The 22,610-nt window shown below is 34.0% G+C and overlaps 2 long non-coding RNA genes across 2 annotated transcripts; both read left to right on the forward strand.

Annotated features, from left to right (window-relative positions):
• The first annotated feature begins 16,609 nt into the window (after nucleotides 1-16,609).
• LOC120177808 lies at nucleotides 16,610-20,401 on the forward strand. Its single transcript, XR_005521471.1, has 3 exons — nucleotides 16,610-16,701; nucleotides 17,019-17,474; nucleotides 20,360-20,401. It is a non-coding gene; the product is annotated as an uncharacterized LOC120177808 (long non-coding RNA).
• A 1,072-nt stretch (nucleotides 20,402-21,473) lies between these two features.
• Nucleotides 21,474-22,335, forward strand: LOC120177809. Its single transcript, XR_005521472.1, has 2 exons — nucleotides 21,474-21,558; nucleotides 21,887-22,335. It is a non-coding gene; the product is annotated as an uncharacterized LOC120177809 (long non-coding RNA).
• Nucleotides 22,336-22,610: the final 275 nt, after the last annotated feature.

Here is a 22,610-nt window from a genome sequence, read left to right on the forward strand (position 1 = left end):
CCATGGTATCGATACTTCCTCTTGTTAGTATCGATACCCCATCTGTATCGATACCTCTTAGATCAGTACCGATATTGTTTGTCATAGTTCTACCTATTTACACCTATAGTATCGATATTGTTCTATCAGTATCGATACCCATACCTATATTTACCATTTTCAGCTCGATGTTTACTAAATTTTCCCCTCTAATCTCTTACTTTTACCTCCAATAATACTATTAAATTTTTCTTTACTTAACCCCACTAACATTCCTTCATTTAACCTCTTATAACCTTTAGGGTGCGTTTGGTTCACGGAATGTAAGATTATCAGTGGGAATAAAAGATTACCAGGCAATAGAATTACTAGGAATGTTGTATTTTGTGTTTGGTTGGTTTAACAGTAATATAATATTATCGTGTTTGGTTAAAAGAATAAAAGATTATTGGAATGTATATTTGACCAAATTGTCCTTATTATATATTTGTTTTTAACAAGTTGAATTCTACTATAATATTACTATAAGATATTTATATATTTTCTTTAAAAAATTTAAATTCATGAAATTTATATATTTTTTTACAAAATTGAAAATATAAAAAGGTTTAATGAAAGGGTAAAATTTTATTTTAACCCCTGAATTTCATATAAAATTTTAATTATAGACTTTTTTTTGTAAATTTAAAATAATTTAAGGATAAATTTGTAATTTAACAATCGTAGAATTTTTATTGTTCAATGATATAAGAAAGATATTTTTGAGAAAAAATTTAAGGGCATTTTAGTCCAAAACGCTGGTAATCCAACAATACCTAAGGAAAGGGGTAATGACATTTTTGGTAATATACCCCAAAAAATCCACACATGGTAATAAAACATTACGGGGAATAAGATTACCGGCCAACCAAATGGGGGAATATGGATTCCATTCCCCCGGTAATCCCACATTCCCCGAACCAAGCACGCCCTCTGAATCTTCATAGAACACTTCAACTCAAGAATCATATAATTTTTCTAAACATGTTTTTAATCATATCTCATGCTTCTAATCTCTTATTCAATCCTTTGACAAGTCAATTCTACTAATAAACCCCAATAAAAACTCATATATCAAAATATCATTCAAAAACCGATTTCCTTAAATCTCATATAAAACAAACACCACTTAGTTTTAACCTTCTTTAATCCTTCCTTAAGCTTATATATCACTTAATGTTACAAGAGCAACCCAAAATTTAAAGGAAGAACTAACTAATTGTAGTTTACCTTATACTATGGAGGAGAGCACTACCCACGTTAATGAAGAAAAAGAATAGAAATGGCCTAACTTTCCTTTTTTCCCCTTTTAAAATCCCTAGTAAGGGATACATTTTAAATTCATTTTCCCTCTTAAAAGACCCAAGTGCCCTCTTAATCCATCTATTGTTACAAATTAGTCTAAGCACTATTCCACATCATTTCCTCATCTTTTTCCACGTATTCAAATAAATCTTAAATTTTCAAATCTTTTCAATAAAATCCCTGACCTGATATTTGGGGTATTACATGTCGGAATATATCTATATAATTTACATTCATATACTTTAGACGATTATCTTACATTCAAGTAACTTGGGTGTCCTCATCGTTTTCTCGAGTATCAAACAAAGGCATAAGTTTTATGAAATATTATCTCGTAATGTTCTTATGATTATCATACAATCATTTAGGTTTTTTACTTACAAGATTTTATTATTAAGATTATCAACCCTTAAACCCTTCACTCAAGTCTCGAGTCTTAATATACTCTAGTCTATTTTCAATCATAATGATACCTATATTCACTCATGTAGTATTGATTCCACTCTCTTATGATATCAATACTTCCCCGAGTATTAGTAACCAAAATACATTCGATGTTCTAAAGAAACCTTACGGTATCAGTATTTCACTATAGAGTATCAGTACTTCTCTCTTAGGGTATCGATATCATCTGAGTATCGATACCAAATTTGGATATGATGTTTTAAAAATTAATTCAGTATAAAACCCCTTACTTGATGTATCGATACTTCCTCTTTTTGGGGTATCCATGTTTCCTAACTATTGATACCAAAATTGGATATTGGAATTTTTAACTTTACGATGGTATCGATATCATGCCCTTGCATCGATACCCTATAAAGAATATCGATACCCTATGAATATAGTAACGATACTACTTAACCAAAATCACTTGATTTTGGCTTTTCAAAAGAATTGTATCAGTGCTATTCATCTAGCATCGATTCTCCAAACCTATAAAACTCTATTTTCTCTCGATAAAAATACTTCTTTTATACTCAAAGCCCTTCTAAGGCCCTCAAATTTTATTTAAAGCTTTTAAAAGTTTAAGGGGATCATATTATGTCATTTTAATGCATGAGGAACATTAAAACACCCTATTTCCCCTCATGAATCACAACCAACCCATTATACACACATGCACTCATACAAGCAAGCAAACTATATAACATTATGATTTTCTGGTTATGGGTTATGAGTTAACCTGAGAATGATTTATATAGACCAATTAGCATATGAGAAGTCTTAACCCAAGTATGATGTGAATTGGGCTTGATTGAGCCCATAATAGGGTCTTTTGGAAATGAGGTTAGAGAAGGGATGACCAAAATAGCAATTAAACCCTAAACTTTTTTAAAGCTAATTTCACATTAAAATGGAAGATGTAAACATGACAGGGTATCTCTTTTTCTTCATTGTTCTTTGTCTTTTTTCCATTATTCTCTTTCTCTATTTTCTCTCAAGTGAAACCTAATAAATGAGACATTTCCATTGTTGAATGTAGGTTTTGAAATTATCTTCATCATAGCTATAATTTGATCTCACAACTTTATAGGTTGGCCATAGTGGCCATGGTTGGGTTTAAGAAGGGTTTTGTGTTTTAGAGCTTGTGGGAGGCTCTAAATTATTCTTAAGTTTAAGAATCTCGTTCTTACCTTTCTTAAGCTTATAGATAAGTAAATAACTCATTTCCATTGTTGTTCTAGTAAGGGAAGTGGGTGAAGGCTCCAAAAGAAAGGGAAAAGAGAAAGTGGTTCTTGGTTAATCCTTTAGTTGTTTCTCTGACTCCTAGGTGTAAGGTAACACACTCCTAACCTACTATACTATTGGTAGATCAGCATGTGTAGTTGTGATGCTTGTATGTGTTATGAGCCATTTTTGTGAACTTGGGGATTCAAAGCATGAGAACGAACACTCTTAACCTATATTTACTCCTTGTAGATCAGTATGTGTAGTAGTGATACTTGTATGTGTTTATGAGCCATTTGTGTGAATATGGGGGTTCAAAACATGAAAATGGGAAATTATTGTTATCCATGTGTAAACTAATGACCTTTCATGCTCCGTAATCACTAAATAAACTTTAAATATAATTTAGGGGTTTTGAGGATACCTTAGAACTGATTTAGGAATTTTTTGACGAGAGAAATAGATTTTTCTAGGCAGAGGGTATCAATACTCTATCAGTACTGTAAAAAGAGTATCGATATTGCCCATCGTGAAAGGAAAAATTTAAAATGTTAGTGAGGAGAGTATTGATACCCCATAAAGGTGTATCAATACTACTCAAATGGTATCAATACTTAGGGCCTGAATCAATACTCGAGGACTTGATCATATTCTAGTAAGTTATTTTGGTATCGGTACTAATGGGAGTATTTATAATCACATTAGGAGTATCGATACCAGGATAATTTTTAAAACATTGAATGCAATTTTGGTACCAATACTCGGGGAAGTATCGATACCATATGGGTGGTGTACCGATACTCAAAGACAAGTATCAGTACTGTCATGAAATGTTAGGCTATAAGCCTAGCTTAGGTTAGAAGGAAGAAATCAAGGGGTTGGGTGAGGAAACATTCTAATAATCTTACAAGTGGAAACCTTAATGAGTTGTGTGATAACATAAGATCTTAATGAAGTAAGATTCCATAATATTTATCCTTTACATCATGGCAAGAAATGACGAGGACACCTGAGTCACTTGAATTACGATTGTGTGATAATTTGAAGATTATTCGGATATATCCAATATAGGGCTTGTGATCTTTAAACTATAGTTGGATGTTGTGCTAATGCTAAGTGACCCAGACACATCCCGAGTGCTCTAGAGGAGTAGACTAGTCGAGTGAGGTTTCGATGCTATGTGACCTAGCCCCAGCTTGAGGTATATGGAGATGTTGATGCTATGTGACCCACGTCTCGCCTAAGGTTTTTAGTAAGAAAATATGGGTGTGCATTTTGGGATCCTATGTAATACAAAGCTACACCATGATGCTTACATTGGTTGTTGAGTTAGTGTATGCAAATGTTCATAAGTATACATGTAGCATGCTTATATGTTGGATGCGTGTAGTCTAGTATGGTTATTTATATGGAACTGGACTTGTGAATTTAGCTATGAAATGTGTTTCCATGCGTAGGTTCTTAGGTTCCATTCGTTTATCTCGTCATCGAATTCAAGACTTCCAGACTCGATGTTTCATCAAAGTACGTCTTGAATATTGTAGAGGGCATGTACTATTATAGAACCTATATGGTTTTATTTGATTCATAAACTCTATTTTATACTCATGTATTTTGGAAAATGTTGTCAAAAGCTCGCTTATATTTAAATACTTACATATCATATTCATATTACATTTTAGTATTTATATTATGTCTGGATGTTAAATGTTTTTGAAAAATAGTTAGCCATATAGGCGGTGTTGTGTGACATTCTAATCCTATGAATTTTGGGTCATACCAGATTTAGGTGTTATATTTAGTGGTATTAGAGCGTCAGGTTTAGTCTTTCATAGTACTCGTAGGTTTGAGTCGTTAGGCATCAATTAAGTACATGCCTCTAGAGAGTCAAACATATTTAAGTGTCTAAAAATGATGATGTTGACCCCTCACTCTCTTTGGAAACTCATAGTTTATGGTGGATAACGCCACCCACAGTAAGGAGGGTCGTGAGGAGAGTCATGCCTCACTAGCTAGAGACACGTGTGACAATTTCATTCCTAACTCCATATATATGGGTATCTCGGAAGAGACAAGGATAAACAAGGTGACATTCTTTCAAGACCTCATATAGGTATTGAGGTATAGAGTTAGGGCTATCCCTAGGCCACCTAATGCACCCAATTCATCTACTCTAGCCCAGTAGCCCCTCAGAAGTCATCTGTCGAGAGAATTCAACGCTATATGACCATCGACTTTCTGGATTTTTGTAAATATGATCATGTAGCCACTAACCATGCTGTATATACCCTACGAACCTTGTGAAAAGTTAATCTTACACCCAAGGGTAACTTAGAGTTCATCATAGTCGTGCTGAATGGTGATGCCATAAACTGGTAGGAGACCGTGGAGTTGGTGCTATAGCTTGAGCAAGCAAATTGGGATATGTTTTTGTCAAAGTTCAGGCAGAAATTTAATGGCGAGACCCACACATATGACCTGAAGTACCAATTCTTGCACTTGACCCAAGGTAATCACCCTGTTTATGAGTATGAAAGTGAGTTTTTACGCTTCAGCCGATACACACCAGAGCTGGTTATATTGAAGGAGCACCGCTGTAGGAGGTTAAGAGAGGGAATCCATATAGACATCCTCACTCACCTAGTAGCCAATCCACCCAAAATATTTTTTGAGCTGACCCACCAGGCAAAGGCGATTGAGTGGGTTTTGAGTATGAGGGTCGACATGTATAGTGAAATTATAAGACAGGGTCGAAGATACTCAAACAATGCTAGATTATCCTAGACTTTGGCCAAGAGGGCTAGAGACTCTTGAGGATCATGGAGATCTTCACCTTCTAAGTCCCAAAGGTCAGGATAAGGCTTAGTCCACAAGCAGGGATTAGAGGGTCATAGGATGCCACTAGCTTCACTATCTATGACAAGCACTAGTGATTCAGCCAGGGCCATACATCCCCTGACTTGTAAGCACTATGGTGGGAGGCACTCAGGGGAGTGGCATAGAGCTTCTAGATCATGCTATGGTGTGGATCATTCAAGCACCTTATTGGTCAGCTTCGAGGGTCGAGGATCTTTTCAAATTAGAGGTAGTTTTGATTCTAGATAATAGAGAAGAACTACCGCTAAATTCTTAACTGGTTCTGAGGTTAGAGTTAACTTCTTTCAGTACGTAGTCTGAGCTCAGGAGGATTGTGAGGTTGTTGATGTCATCTTAGGTATCTTTATAGTTTTTGGTATGCTGGTTAATACTTTAGTAGACTCAATCAACCCATTATATATTTATTATAACCTTATCCAAGAGATATATATCTCAACTGAAGATTTAGAGGTCAAGGTTTGAGTTTCAAGACTAGATGTGTTAGTGGCCAAAGTCCATCGTAGGTGGCAAGTAGAGATCCAAGGGAAACGTTTTCCAGCCAACTTGATGGAGTTACCGTTTCTAAATTTTGATGTGATCCTTGGAATGTATTAGTTATCCGAGCACGATGTGATTCTGAGGTCTAGAGCCAAATAACTCAAACTTTGTAAGTCTAATGAATTAAAAATCATGATGGATAGGGAAGAGCTCAATTATACCTCGATGATTATTTCAGCCTTAGAAGATCGTAAGTTATTAAGCACAAGGTGTGAGGCTTTCTGAGCTCATGTAGTAGAAACTTATGTTTCGAGTCTAATGCTTAAGGATATTCATGCAATGAGAAACTTTCCTAATTTTTTTCCATAGGATTTGTCGGGTTTACCACCCGGTAGAGAATTAGAGTTTGGCTTCGAGGTTACATCAGGTTCAGCTCCGGTGTCCATTTATCCCTACCGCCTAGAACCAATAGATTCGAAGGAACTTAAGGCATAAATCTAATAAGTTCTATAGTGAGGATACATCTGACCTATTATCTCACTATGGGGAGCATCGATGTTGCTCATAAAGAAGAAAGATGGGTCAATGAGGGTGTACATTAACTATCACCAATTAAACAAGCTAATTGTGAAGAACTGATATTCGCTTTAGAGGTTCAATGACTTGTATTACTAGCTTAAGGGAGCTAGAGTGTTCTCTAATATTGATTTGAGGTTAAGGTATTACTAGTTGAAGATTAAAGAGACCAATATAATAAAGATTGCATTTAGGGCCCGGTATGGTCACTTGAGTTCCTAGTGATGCCTTTTGGTCCCACTGATTCCCCATCCGTGTTAATGAACCTAATGAATAGGATCTTACATCAGTAACTATACTAGTTCATGGTATTCATAGACGACATATTGGTAAACTCGAGTTCGAAGAAAGTGCATGAACTTCACCTCCATTTTGTGCTTTAGACATTGAGAGAGTGTTAGTTACTTGCCAAGTTCAGTAAATGGGAGTTTTGGTTATCACTTTGTGGTCAAGTGGTGTCAGTATTATCCAAGTCGACTCTCTAAAGATTCAAGTTGTAGTTAAGTGGGAGCCACCGTGAAATGTGTCCAAGGTGCACAGTTTTCTAGGGCTTGTCGATTATTACCATCGTTTCGTAAAAGTATTTTCTATGATTGTCCCTCCAATAATCAAGCTACTGCAAAAGGAAATGTAATACCCAAATATTGGGTCGGTGAAAATAGTGAAAGGATTGCAAAACTGGTGGGTTAATTTAAATAAATTAAAAAGTACAGGGATTTATTTAAGACCTATTAGTAAGAATGGAAGAAATAGAGGGGAATTATGGTATTTTAGAAGTAAATGAATTTAATATTCATTTTATTAAGGGTTAAACAAGGGAAAAAGAGGATAAGTATGGGAAAAATAGTTATATACTCTCATTTTTCTTCCCATCGTCCCGTGCCATCCATAGCTAAGTTGATGATTCTTCAATGTTGGTTTTTTCTTTCTTTTTTGGGTTGGTTTTGAAATCTTAAGTGATATAGATGCTTAAGGAAAGTTCAAGGAGGATTAAAACTAAGGGATGAAAGTTTTGTTTGAGATTTAATAAAATGAGTTTTTAAATGATTTGATGAAATATGGTCAGTTATGGAAGTTTAAAGGCATTTTTACTTGTTAAAGAAGTGAATAAGGGATTTGGAGCCTTAGAAGTGATTAAAAACATGTTTCAAAAATTGGTGTGATTCTTAGTTTTGAGTGTTCTTTAGATATTTTAGATGTTATAAGAAGATTTATGGATGTAAGTTAGTTGGATTAAGTAATAATGAGTTTAATGGTATGGTTGGGGATAAAAGTAAGAGATTTAGGCAAAACTGTGGTAAAAATCAAAATGAAATATGTAAAATATGGGTAAAGGTATCGGTATTGAATGAACAGTATCGATACTATAGAGTTAAATTTGAGGAAAAAAGATGAACACGATGAACAATATCGATACTTATGGAAATAGTATTGGTACTAAAGTTGAGTATCGATACCAAGAGGAAGATATCGATACTATTATTGAGAAATAGATTCTAGAATGTAAAAATGGTATCGATACCATAGATTGGCTGTCTTCACATTATTAATGGTTGATTATCGCAAGAAGTGATTATTTTTTAAGGATGAGGAAGGCTCATAAATCTTAGTGATCGGTGAAAAATGAAATCACCATCCAATGTCATATCAACAATGACTACAAGGAAATGATGTTAGAAGGATGTACAACTTTTTTTGGCTAACGTGATAGACACTCAAATATTTGAAGCGAGATTAGGTGATATCCCAACAGTTCAGAAGTTTCCATATGTTTTTTTATGGAAGAATTACCGGGCTTACCTATAGATCATGAGGTGGAATTCCAAATTGAAGTTTACCCGGGTACTGAACCTATTTCTATGGCTCCATATCGAATGGCTCCAACTAAGTTAAGAGAATTAAAGGCCCAATTGCAGGAGCTGCTCGATAAGGGATTTATCAGACCCAGTGTTTCTCCTTGGGACACACCTGTGCTTTTTGTGAAAAAGAAAGATGGATCTATGTGATTATGCATAGATTACCAACAGTTAAATAAATTTATGAGGATTGATGATCTTTTTGATCACCTAAAAGGCGCAACAATGTTCTCTAAGATAGTACTTCGGTCAAGATACCACCAATTAAAGATTAAAGAGGAGGATATTTCAAAGACATCTTTTCGGACTCGGTATGAACATTATGAATTTCTGGTGATTCCATTCGGATTGACAAATGCTCTTGTTACATTTATGAATTTGATGAACCGAGTATTCCAACTTTATCTGAATTGATTTTTGGTGGTATTTATAGATGATATTTTGGTGTATTCAAAGTCGAGAGAGGAGCATGATGCTCATCTTCATGTTGTTCTTCAGACTCTTCGAGAGAAGAAGTTGTATGCCAAATTATCCAAGTGTGAATTTTGGTTAGCTGATGTTGCTTTCCTTAACTATATAGTCTCTGTAGATGGCATAGGAGTAGATCCCAAAAAGATTCAAGCTATAGTGGATTGGCAACCCCAAAAGAATTTTTATGAAGTTCAGAATTTCTTGGGGCTTACTGGTTATTATAGATGGTTTGTGAAGAACTTTACAATGTTAGCTTCATCGTTAACTAAGTTATTACAGAGAGATATGCCTTTTACTTGGTCGTAGAAATGCCAATAAAGTTTTGAAATATTAAAAATGATTGTAACAGAGGCACCAGTGCTTGTTCAACCTGATTTAGGTAAAGATTATGTAGTTTTTAGTGATGCATCTCAAAATGAATTAGGACGTGTGCTTATGCAAGAAGGGAAAGTTGTGGCTTATTCCTTGAGACAGCTGAAGACTCACAAGAGAAATTACCCGACACATGACTTGGAATTGGCAGTGTTCGTGTTCTCTTTGAAGTTTTGACGTCATTATCTATATAGTGAGCCATATTTATACAGATCACAAGAGTCTAAAGTATTTGTTAACTTAGAAAGAATTGAACTTGAGGCAGAGAAGATGGATCGAGCTTGTAAAAGATTATGATGCGATCATCGGTTATCATCAAGGGAAGGCTAATGTGGTAGCTGATGCACTTAGCCAAAAGACTTTTGTAGCTTTACGAGATGCACGTATATCTTTGAAGGAAGATGGCGCATTGATTATTGAACTTAAGTTAAAGCCAATGATTTTGGATCAGATAAAAGAGCTGCAAGGACAAGATGAAAAATGTTTGGCAAGAGTTGTATAAATAGAAAAAGGTGAGGCTAAAGACTTCGAAATTAGGATTGATAGATGTTTATATTATCGTGGAAGACTTTGCATTCCAGATAATGAAGAACTGAAGAAATATATTCTTTGACGGTGTAACCAGGCAGGAATAAGATTATGAGGATATAAAGAGTCGTTATTGGTGGTCTGGCATAAAAAAGAGTTATATCCGAGTTTGTTGCAAGATACTTGACATGTTAGCAAGTGAAAGCTGAACATCAAGTGCCTTCTAGGTTACTACGATCGATATCCATTCCTGAGTGGAAGTGAGAACGATTTACAATGGATTTTGCTTCAGGGCTACCTTTGGCACCCAGTAAAAAGGACTCAATATGAGTAATTTTAGACAGGTTAACCAAGACGGCTCATTTTATTCTGGTTCGAGTAGATTACTCGATGGATAAATATGCGGAGTTGTATATAAAAGAGATAGTTTGGCTACATGGAGTACCTGTATCGATAGTATCTGACCGAGACCCAAGGTTTACTTCAAGATTTTGGAAGTCCTTGCACGAGGCATTAGGTACTCGATTAAATTTCAACACAGCTTTTCATCCGCAGACAGATGAACAATCAGAGCGAACTAGTCAGGTATTAAAACATATGTTAAGGGCATGCATGATAGAATTCAAAATATCTTAGGAAATATATTTACCTTTAGAAGAATTTACTTATAATAACAGTTACCAATCGAGTATTAAGATGGCTCCGTATGAAACCTTGTATGGGAGGAAGTGTCGAACACCATTACATTGGTTTGGGCTAGAATATCGAGATCTAATTGGCCCTGATTTAATGAAAGAAATGGAAGACAAAGTGAAAGTTATCCAAGATAATCTTAAGATAGCTTCTGATCGATAAAAATTTTATGCTGATATAAAGAGAAAAGTTATTAAGTATCAAGTGGGAGATAAGGTATTTCGAAAAGTATTGCTTGGAAGAATGTATTGAGGTTTGGAAGCAAAGGAAATTTGAGTCTGAGATTTATTGGGTCTTATGAGATTTTAAAAAGGGTCGAACCAGTAGTTTATCAGTTAGCTTTGCCTCCCGATATGGACAAGATCCATAATGTTTTTCACGTGTCGATGCTCAGAAAGTACCGATCAGATCCATCACATATTATCGAACCAGAGGAAATAGAGATCCGAACATATTTGACTTACGTGGAAGAACCAGTGCGGATCTTGGCACGAGAAAGCAAAGAACTGCTTAACAAGAAGATTCCTCTAGTTAAAGTACTTTGGCAAAATCATAAAGTCAAGGAAGCTACTTGGGAAAGAGAGGAGGATATGAGGAAACAATTTCTACACCTCTTCGCATCAGGTACGTCTTAAAATTCGAGGATGAATTTTCTTAAGGAGGAGAATTGTAATACCACAAATATCGGGTTGGTGACCATAGTGAAAGGATTAAAAATATGGTGGGTTAATTTGAATAAATCGAAAAGTACATGGATTTATTGAAGAAACTATGTTTAAGACCTATTAGTAAGAATGGAAGAAATGGAGGGGCATTATTATCTTTTAGAAGGAAATGAATTTAATATTCATTTTATTAAGGGTTAAATGAGGGAAAAATAGTTCTCTACTCTCCTTCTTCCCGTCGTCCCGTGCCCTCTATAGCTAAGGTAAGAATTCTTCAATGTTGGTTTTTCCTTTCATTTTTGGGTTGGTTTGAAACCTTAAGTGATATAGATACTTAAGGAAAGTTCAATGAGGATTAAAACTAAGAGATTAAGGTTTTATTTGAGATTTAATAAAAATGTGTTTTTAAATGATTTGATGAAATATGGTCAGTTATGGAAGTTTAAAGGCATTTTTGACTTGTCAAAGAAGTGAATAAGGGATTTGGAGACTTAAAAATGATTAAAAACATGTTTGAAAATTTGGTGTGATTCTTAGTTTTGAGTGTTCTTTGGTGATTTTAGATGTTATAAGAAGATTTATGGATGTAAGTTAGTTGGATTAAGTAATGATGAGTTTAACGGTATGGTTAGGGATAAAAGTAAGATATTTAGGCCAAAATATGGTAAAAATGGAAATAAAATATGTAAAATATGGGTAAAGGTATCGGTACTTGAGGAACAGTACTGATACTATAGGGTTAAATTTGAGGAAAAATGATGAACACGATGAACAGTAACGATACTTATGCAATTAGGATCGGTACTGAAGTGGGGTATTGATACTATTATTGAGAAATGGATTCTAGAATGCAAAATGGTATCGGTACTGAAGGTAGTATCGGTACCATAGTATAAAAGTATCCATACCACAGAAGGGGTACCGATGCTATTCAGCCTGGAATTTTATGTTATGAAGAACTTTAATAGAATTAGAGAATAATAATACTTTTGGGTATTATTATTTTGTATAGTTAGAAAGTATACTAAAATTGTATTGTATGTGTGATTGTGGATGCTTGTGTAGATCATAATCAAGCTCCAGAGTCAAGAAAACAGAAAGGCAAGTATAAAGTTTCCGAATAGTCGGATATCAGTAAGGCATAATAACGAGGCTTACCAGGTGAGTGCATTTATTATGTACTTATATGTTATGATAGTCATAGATGTCTTTTGTTTAAGGTATATGTTGGAATTCCTGTATTCGTACTATGTGTGCAACCTCACGAAATTCATAATGAGTTTATGAATTTTCGTATTGGCACTATGTGTACAACGTCACGAAGTTCATAATAAGTTTATGAATTTCTATAACATCCCAAACATCGGGTTAGTGACCAAATTGTAAAACTTCATAATTTAGTGATTAAAGTAGATAAATTGAATAGTTTAGGGACTTATATGAAAAATTCTATGTAGGACTAAATAGTAAATAAGGATGAAATGAAGGGAAAAATGGTCTTTTGATCAATTAATGAATTAAAAATGTGATATGGTGGAGATATATACATGTGGATATTTGAAGGAAAAGAAAGGACAAATATCTAGAGAACTCTCTTCTTCTTTTCAGCTGTGAGCTATCATAGTAAAGGTGAGTTTTCTTATGAGTTGGTTATTCATTGAATTTAAGTTTGGTTTATGTTCTTTGGGTAATATTGAAGCTTAAGAAAAGATTAAGTTGTCATAAAATCAAAAGATGAAGAAGTTAGTAAGAATTAAAGATTAGGGGTTTATAAGTGAAATCTTTGAAAAGAGTTTATAAGTAGAATTTGAAACTAAATTTGACTTGTCATCAGCTTAATTAAGAAGTATGAAGTGCCAGAATTGAGATTAGAATATGTTGAAAATTTGATAGGATTATTTATTTTAAATAATAGGATGGGATTTTGAAGATAAGGATGTGTTAGATGAATAGAAATTGGTTTGAGTATGTGTACTTGAGTTAAGAGTATGAAAGGGAATAAAACATGAAGGAATTAAGCTGATATGGGTAAGTTTTTGGGTTTAAAAATTGAATTTTTGGCTATGAGTATCGATACTGCTTCATCCAGTACCGATACTTCAAGGCTAAAAGATTAATATTTGATATAGGGGTATCGATATTGGTTGAACAATATCGATACCATAAGCCTGAATTTAATAAAGTTATTCATGAGGTATCGATACCTGAAGGGCAGTATCAATACCAAGGGTACCAATACCATAAGGATAGTATTGATACCATTTTTAAAACAAGGATTACAGAATCGAATTTGGGTATCGATACCACAGTTAGGGAAGTATCAATACCCTACAAGGGGTATTGATACTACTCCAAGTATAAAATGAAATTAAGTCTTTCTTTTGGTCTAAGAAATTATGGATCGAATTATGATATTTGTAATGTTGATATGTATATAATATGTAAGATTTTGTAGATATTGAGCACAAACAAGTTCTGGAACGATAACAGAGTAATGATCGATCCAAAGAGATAAAAAATCATATAAGTGGATTTGGAATTAAGTGAGGCTAAGGTGAGTGCATACTATAGGTATAGTTCAATGGAAATAAGACTTGTGATAAGTCTATTTCCTATGTTAGTTTCATGGTCCAATAGTTAAGAACATGCATATATGGTGATAATTATAAACACATGCATAAGTGTTATATATGTATATATGTTTGATATATGTTGTATGATTAACATGAACATAATTAAATAAAATATGCTATATGATATAAGATTGATGAATATATGTACAAGTGATATATGGTATGAGATAAGACATATGTGATTACAAGAGAAATAATATGAGTACATGAATATATGATGAATGAATGTTATATGGAATATATACATCTTCAAGCCCATGTCATGTGAAATGGGAGCTATAGGTATAGTTGGCATGCCAAGAGTCGAGGGTTACATATGTCCATTGGGACATATACATAGGTCATTCGAGACGTATACATGAGGTCCTTTGGGACAAATTTCACATGCCACTCAGTACTGAACCCTTATACGAGTTGTGGTTACAGCATATGTGCACAACCTCAATGTACTCGCATACCTTAAGTTCTCAGTAATGTACATGGGCCTATAAAAGATATAAAAAGTATTTACATAATTATGTGATATCATGTTACTATTGTTTATACTGATTCATATGTGACATGATTGAATTATGATATGTTAAGTATGATTGTATTTTAAAATAGATTGCATGTTCATATTTATAGGAAATGCATTGTTATTTTTTATGCCTCATTAAGTCTATGACTTAGCATGTAAGCGTTTTACATGTAGGTACTTAAAAGCAAGATGATCAGACTTAGGATTCGTAGAACATCATACCTCCACTCGAAGATCAGATCAGAAGTACTTTGCATAGTATGCCTTTTTATGTAATAGATATGTTGGCATATAAAAAAGTCATGAAATACGTATGCTTTAATCGATTTTGTAATGTCTTGAACATATCTATGTAAATTGTTAACTTTTTGTTAATGAAAGTTTAAATGTTCTATGATTTCTTTTATATTTATAAACGTAAAGGTTTGAAAAGTCAATGTGACACCTCATATTCGTATCCGAGTCAGATACGGGTTGACGGTGTTACATGTAATGGTATCATAGCTATGGTTTAGCCGATTCTAAGCGAAAACCGAAGTCTATAGTGTCTTTAAATGTGTACATGCCAACATAAAAGTGAGAACTTCTTATCAGATAGGGTAATCAGTATGTTGTTTTGCCTTTAGAGTTATATGGTTATATCTTATTAGATGTCCGGACAAGATAACTCTCGAACTGAAGCGGGAGATGATAGGCCAGCCGAGAATAGTAATTCACCTGCACTGGCCAGCCAAGGTAAAGAACATGCACCTTCTAGAATGCCTGTACAAGACCAAGACATTTTCTTCAGGATGTTGGATACCATCTTGAGGTGTTTCCAACCTTTTGCCTCTTCAACTCAGAGAATGAATATTGCAAAGGAGTTAAAGGGATTAGGAGCCCCAGAATTTAAAGGTGAAGCCAAGAAAGGTCTTGTTGCTGCGGACCTTTGGCTCAATGATGTGAATATCATGCTAGATGGACTCAACTATTCTGATATGGAGAAGATAGATGGAGTGGTCTCCTTGCTTCGTGGGCAAGAAAGAATCTGGTGGACGAATGTCACCTTGAGGATGACTAGTGACCAAGTAACATGTTCTTTATTTCTCGAAGAGTTTAAGCACAAGCATATAGGAGATCAATTCATTAAGTAGATGAAGCAAGAATTCTTAAACCTGAAGCAAATGAATCGCACTGTGTATGAATACGAGTGCGACTTTAATAAGTTAAGTCATTTTGCGGCTGAGTTGGTTCCGATAGAGAAAGACACATATGATTGGTTTATTGAGGGTTTACGCCCAAGGTTAAAGGAGATGTTGATCGTGTTGATTTTTTCCTCCTTTCAGGAGGTAATTAATCGTGCCAAAGCTCTAGAGATAGCTCAAAATGAATGGTTTGGGGAGTAAAGAGGCCAACCTTCTCAAAGAATTGGGACTTTATCAAGTTCTGCACCACCCAAAAGAGGTAGAGATTCTGGTTTTCAATCTCATACGAGATATGAGTCAGTGGCATCCTCCGCTAGAGGATGAAATTAGATGAGAGCTAGACAAACTCAATCAGTAGGGTCTGGTGTTGGAAGAGCAAATCAGGGACAAGTCAGATAATGTCATATTTGTGGAAGAAACCATAGTGGTATATGTAGAGTAAAATCGGAAGCTTGTTTTCGATGTGGGCAATCAGGACATTTCATGAGAGATTGTCCATTGAGAGCCAAAGAACCTGGACAGTCTGTAACACCCCAATCGATGAGTTAAAATTTCATATGATATTTATAGAAGTGGTCTAATTAAAATTTTGGTTATCAAGGAATTCTAAGAAGGTTGCGGACTCTAAGCATAATTTTACCTTTCTTTGGGTTTAGAGGACTCTAGAATTCACGTGAATTATTTCCATCTTTGATTGATGTGAATATTATTTTATTCAAAATAATTGGAACCACATATGAATAAGATATTTTGGATTTTTATTCTTTCATCAAGTGAGCCAACGTTTTATTTCCTGAAAAGAGCATATCAGCCTAGTATCATCAGGCGTAAGAGGAATCATGCATTTTTCGCTCGGTAATCTCTCCTTCTCCTAACTCAAATCAAAAAAATTTGGAATGCTGATATCCAAAGCATAGACAGAGTAGTTGATAGCTTTGCTTGGACTATAGCTTGATTTGGAAAAGCTAAACCAGGGATATTATACTTGGTAATTTTACTGAGGAACCATTCTCTCGAATTATTAACTTTTAGCTTGTCTGATATTTATTGCATAGAGATAGTAGTTGATGATTTCACTTGAACTGTGGCTTGATTAGTAAAACCCGAATCTTCTATATTTGGCTCGTTAATGTTTCCTTCTTCTCTTATCGTGAACCATTAGTTTTTGACAGGTCAAAATTCAGTGTGTCAGAATGGTAGTTAGTGGTTTCGTTTAAACTTCAGTACCGCCCTTGACCGGTAATAAGGAACAACATAGCTCGAGTTCAAAATCACCGGAAGGTCGCCAGATACAAACTGACATGTTTTGTTTTAAGAAAACCAAATGGCTTTTTGTAGATCTACAATGATCCATAAGGTTTCTCGGTGAATGGAGGTCGGATCTAGGATGAGGTGGATAAGATGCTTCGAACATGTAAATGAAGTCTCGAACGGTGAAAAAATATATGGTTGATGCGGTGTACTGGCGATTGTCTGGCAAGATTTCTTGATTCAATTACAGAGCAAAACATGAAGAAAGAAAAAAAAAAATTAAAATGAACGTGAAATGAGCAATGGAATGCCCGTGATTTTGGGGGTTGTATTAAAGTGCAAAATGGGTAAATCACAAGGTGTGTCATCCAAGTTTGGTGAGATCTTTATCTTGTCTCTTAGTTTTAAAGTGGTTATAGTTATGACATAATAGTTTTTACAAAATCAATTTAGTCACTAATTTAAGTAAGTAACTATTTTGATGGCAACATTAGTTTTCAATTTTACCAATTGAGTCCTCAAATTATTATTTAGATTCTAATAAGTTATTTTTATGGCATATGAGTTAATAATTTTGATGGCTTGGATTGTGAGGAAAATATTGGAAGTTAAATTAAAGATCGAGGGCGTTCAAATGGAATTTAAATGGTTGAATGATATGGCACGGAAAATCGAGGTAATACTTTACTACCTCTTTATGCTTTATGGAACATGTGAATATTGGTAAATGCATGAATAAGATAATGTTGGTCTCATTTGTGTAGTTAATAAATTTCTACACTCGATCCTAATATAGTAGAAATTTGGCAATTGATTGTAGTTTAGATGATTAATATAAGAAATTGATAGATTGTTAGAATTATATTATGAGTTCTGTAATTAGTGATAAAGGAATTATCATAGATTTGTAGCTTATAATATATGTCATTAAAAGTTAAATGTTAAAGGTACTTGGATGAGAAATTATGAGAAAACTATGGTAGAGTAAAATTACAAAAATACCCTTATATTGTACGATGACAAGAATTGTTCCTGGAAGTTGGTTAATAACTGTGAAATGACATATTGATCCGGTAAAATTTCAGATGTGCATAAGAAATGCTAGTTTTGCTTAGAAGATTTGGATAATTGGTTTTTAACCCATGAGGGTTTGTGCAAGATACTAGAAGTCTGTTAAGGGAATCATTTCAAGATCAGAGATTGTTCGGAAAAGTATTTAACCATAGGATCTTTCAATTATAGTTATTTTATTAAAGAGTTATTACTAAAATTATTTGGTTAAGAAATTATGAAAATGCCATTGAGAGGTAAAATAGACCGAGTTGACCCTGAATAAGAAAGTACTTTGAGGATTCATACTTAACTCGATTAAGTTCGGATTTGATTGTTAAGACCCTGACTTAGTGCAGAAAAATTCATGATATTCCGTTTGTAAAATCTGAGAAGGCACTTGACCTGAAAATATCCAAGTTATAAGTAAATACCTGAAGAATGATCTATCAATGGTTCTCTTTTGTCATAATTGTTTGAAATGACTAAAGTAAATGATAAGATTAAATTAAATAATAAGACCGGATGGAAGGAAAATATTAAAATATCGTAGATCTGTAAAATGACCAAAATACCCCTGTAATGGAAATAACTCAAGAATATCACCAAGATCAGGAATGATTGGATATCCTCGAGCTTTGAAAAGAATGGAATGAAACTGAGCACCAGAATGACCAGAATATCCTTATGACCTAAACTTAGTAGAAGTGTTGGATTAATTAAGGAATCCAAATAAACATAGATGTGGTACTACTCTTAAAACTTATGGATCACATATTAAGCCGAGCAATCAATGCTAGTGTTATATCATTACCTGAACGACATAGATATTACTTGAATGCGTGTTCGTTTTCTCAAGTGTGGCTCGAATATAATTTTGGAAGTATTCAACTTAGCTCAACTCTATATCGTATTCAGTATTATGAATTGTGTATTTTTTCGACAAATCAACCACGAAGACCAAATTGAATTGAACAGAATTACAATATATATATATATATATATATATATATATATGAAATTCAGAAACGTCTGGACTACCCTGAAAAACCCCGAAGTAACTGTAATGGACTTGACTGCTAAATGAATTAAGTAACCTCAAGGACTAAGGATTAAGTAAGTGATTTGGATGAGTCTAGAAACGTTAATGAACATACATAATGTAATGTTCTTATGGATCATAAACTACAAATCAAGCACGTCAGCAATTCATGATATAGTGAAAGCGTGAACATGAAATTAAGAGCATTGGAATATCTATTGGTCTCCTTAAGATTTGTTCAGTAATAACTCAGAAGATGATATGTGGATAAGAATATTTGGTATTAAAGAGTAAATACCCTGGAAGGTTAATGAATTGACAAGTTAACAAGTATTTAGTTTTGGGAGCAATTCATCTAGAGTTGTTAGATACTCCGAGTAATCGACATAGATTGTAAAGGTCCTGAATCTTCATTTTTTTCTTATCAGTTCAAGTTTCATTTTGAATAACTGATGATTCCATCATTTATTGATCTCTTCCAATAGTGATTCTAAATTCCAACATTCTATCGACATACTGAAGATCTATGTTTTTCTGCTTGATAAGATTATTCAGTACCTCTGAATAATATTTGTAAACTCTGGTGTGTTCCCTAATCATAAAAATATTTTATCTGATTTCTAACTTAAACTCTGTTCTGATACATTACCTAAATTCTGTTACGATTTCTTATATGTATTCTGTTCTGATATATGATCTGAATTCTGTTTTGATTTCTGATATCTCCGTTTACCGACAGAGAAATGTTTTATCTGGGGAGTTTATTGTTGAAGGAAGATTATCTGCAGACTCCTCATCTTTGTGCACAGGGTCTAAATGGCATGTGTGATTGGTTGTATGGTTATGGGGAACATACACATTTATGATGTGAACGGATGGGGGTATATATATATGTGTTTAAAAAAACTGTATCTTTTTACTAGTTTTATGGGAACACACTGGATAACCTATTTTGATCTCATGAACCTAGATATCTGAAATATTTCAATCTGAATATTATCTATTACTACTTGAAATATCGATGGGGCCTCAACTCAGCCAAAGAAATCTATAAATATCTGAACCAATAAGGAAAAATATGTTTATTTGTATCTACACATTCTACAGCATCATCTAGTAGTTTTGTATTACTGAGCTTTTCGAAGCTCACTCTATTACACACCATTTCAGGTTAAAAGAATTCTACCAGTGCAGTTATCGACTTCAGGAAGGAAGTTCTTCCGACGTTGCTTGCAGAGTATGCTACGTTTAATTAGGGGGCATGTACTTGTATTTTGTTTTATATAAGTTTGAAAATATGTTTTATTTCGAATACTGGTATATTTTATTTTGTATTCATAAATGATTTTATGAGTTTACATGTTTTAAGAAAATTTTTAAATTTTCCCGCTATTTTTACGGTAGGTCGTTCTAGTGGCCCTAATGTGACACTTCAGATCGGATTGGGCTATCCGCATCAGTCTGAAGGGGTTACATTTAGTGGTATCAGAGCTATGGTTGAGTCAATTTTTTTAAAGATAGACCGGCCGATCGAATTTCAAAAAGATGTCTGATCAGTACATGCCCCTAGACTACAATCGTACTTCTTTGAGTCGGAACTCCAAGGTTGAATCCCTATCTATAACGAGCAAACATAAGTTTTCATCCGTTAGAACTCTATTATTTTATAAAGGAATATGAGTAACGTCTGTCTAAATTATGTAAAGTAACACACGAGCCATGTGAGAGTTACTTATCTGAGAAATTCCGATCAGACTCCAGAAATGAAAGTTAGATATGCTAATGCTCTATGAGCCTATTCTCATAACCAAGACTAAATTGATTGCTCAAGGAAATTTTCGTTCAGATTCTTTTATTGGGATGAGGAAAAGTTCTGATAAGAATGTATGCTCAACTGGTTAAAGATTAGTGGAGGATTCGTACTTCTGTAAAAGCTACATGAAGATATGGAAGAACATATGGAAGTTTCATTTATGCAATTATGTGATATGAATGAATTTCGAGGACGGAATTATTTTAAGGAGGGGAGAATTGTAACACCCCAATCTATGATTTAAAATTTCATATGATATTTATAAAAGTGGTCTAATTAAAATTTTGGTTATCAAGGAATTTTAAGAAGGTTGCGGACTCTAATTATAATTTTACCTTTCTTTGGGTTTAGAGGACTCTAGAATTCACGTGAATTCTATCCATCTTTGATTGATGTGAATATTATTTTATTCAAAATAATTGGAACCACATATAAATAAGATATTTTGGGTTTTTATTCATAAGATTCATCAAGTGAGCCAACGTTTTATTTCCTGAAAAAGAGCATATCGGCCTAGTATCATCAGGCGTAAGAGGAATCATGGATTTTTCGCTCTGTAATCTTTCCTTCTCCTAACTCAAATCAATAAATTTTGGAATGTTGAGATCCAAAGCATAGACAGAGTAGTTGATAGTTTTGCTTGGACTATAGCTTGATTTGGAAAAGCTAAACCAGGATATTATGCTTGGTAATTTTGCTGAGGAACCGTTCTCTAGAATTATTAACTTTTATTTTGTCTGAAATTTATCGCATAGAGATAGTAGTTGATGATTTCACTTGAACTGTGGCTTGATTAGTAAAACCCGAATCTTCTATATTTGGCTCGTTAATGTTTCCTTCTTCTCTTATTGTGAATCATTAGTTTTTGACATATCGATATTCAGTGTGTCAGAATGGTAGTTAGCGGTTTCGTTTAAACTTCAGTACTACCCTTGGCCGGTAATAAGGAACAACATAGCTCGAGTTCAAAATCATTGGAAGGTCGCCAGATGTAAACTGACATGTTTTGTTTTAAGAAAACCAAATGGCTTTTGGTAGATCTACAATGATCCATAAGGTTTCTCGATGAATGATGGTCGAATCTAGGATAAGGAGGATAAGATGCTTCGAACATGTAAATGAAGTCTCGAACGGTGAAAAAATATACGGTTGATGCGTTGTACTAGCGATCGCCTGGCAAGCTTTCTTGATTCAATTACAGAGCAGAACATGAAGAAAGAAATTTTTTTTTTTAAAATGAACGTGAAATGAGCAATGTAATGCACATGATTTTGGAGGTTGTATTAAAGTGCAAAATGGGTAAATCACAAGGTGTGTCATCCAAGTTTGGTGAGATCTTTATCTTGTCTCTTAGTTTTCAAGTGGTTATAGTTATGACATAATAGTTTTTACAAGAACAATTTAATCACTAATTTAAGTAATTAACTATTTTGATGGCAACATTAGTTTTTAATTTTACCAATTGAGTCCTCAAATTATTATTTAGATTCTAATAAGTTATTTTTATGGCGAGGGAAAATTATTTGAATACGAGTTAATAATTTTGATGTCATGGATCGTGAGGAAAATATTGGAAGTTAGATTAAAGATCGAGGGTGTTCAAATGGA

This window comes from Hibiscus syriacus, unplaced genomic scaffold, assembly GCF_006381635.1.
Source record: "Hibiscus syriacus cultivar Baekdansim isolate YM2019G1 unplaced genomic scaffold, ASM638163v2 tig00112319_pilon, whole genome shotgun sequence".
In the NCBI taxonomy this organism is placed as follows: domain Eukaryota; kingdom Viridiplantae; phylum Streptophyta; class Magnoliopsida; order Malvales; family Malvaceae; genus Hibiscus; species Hibiscus syriacus.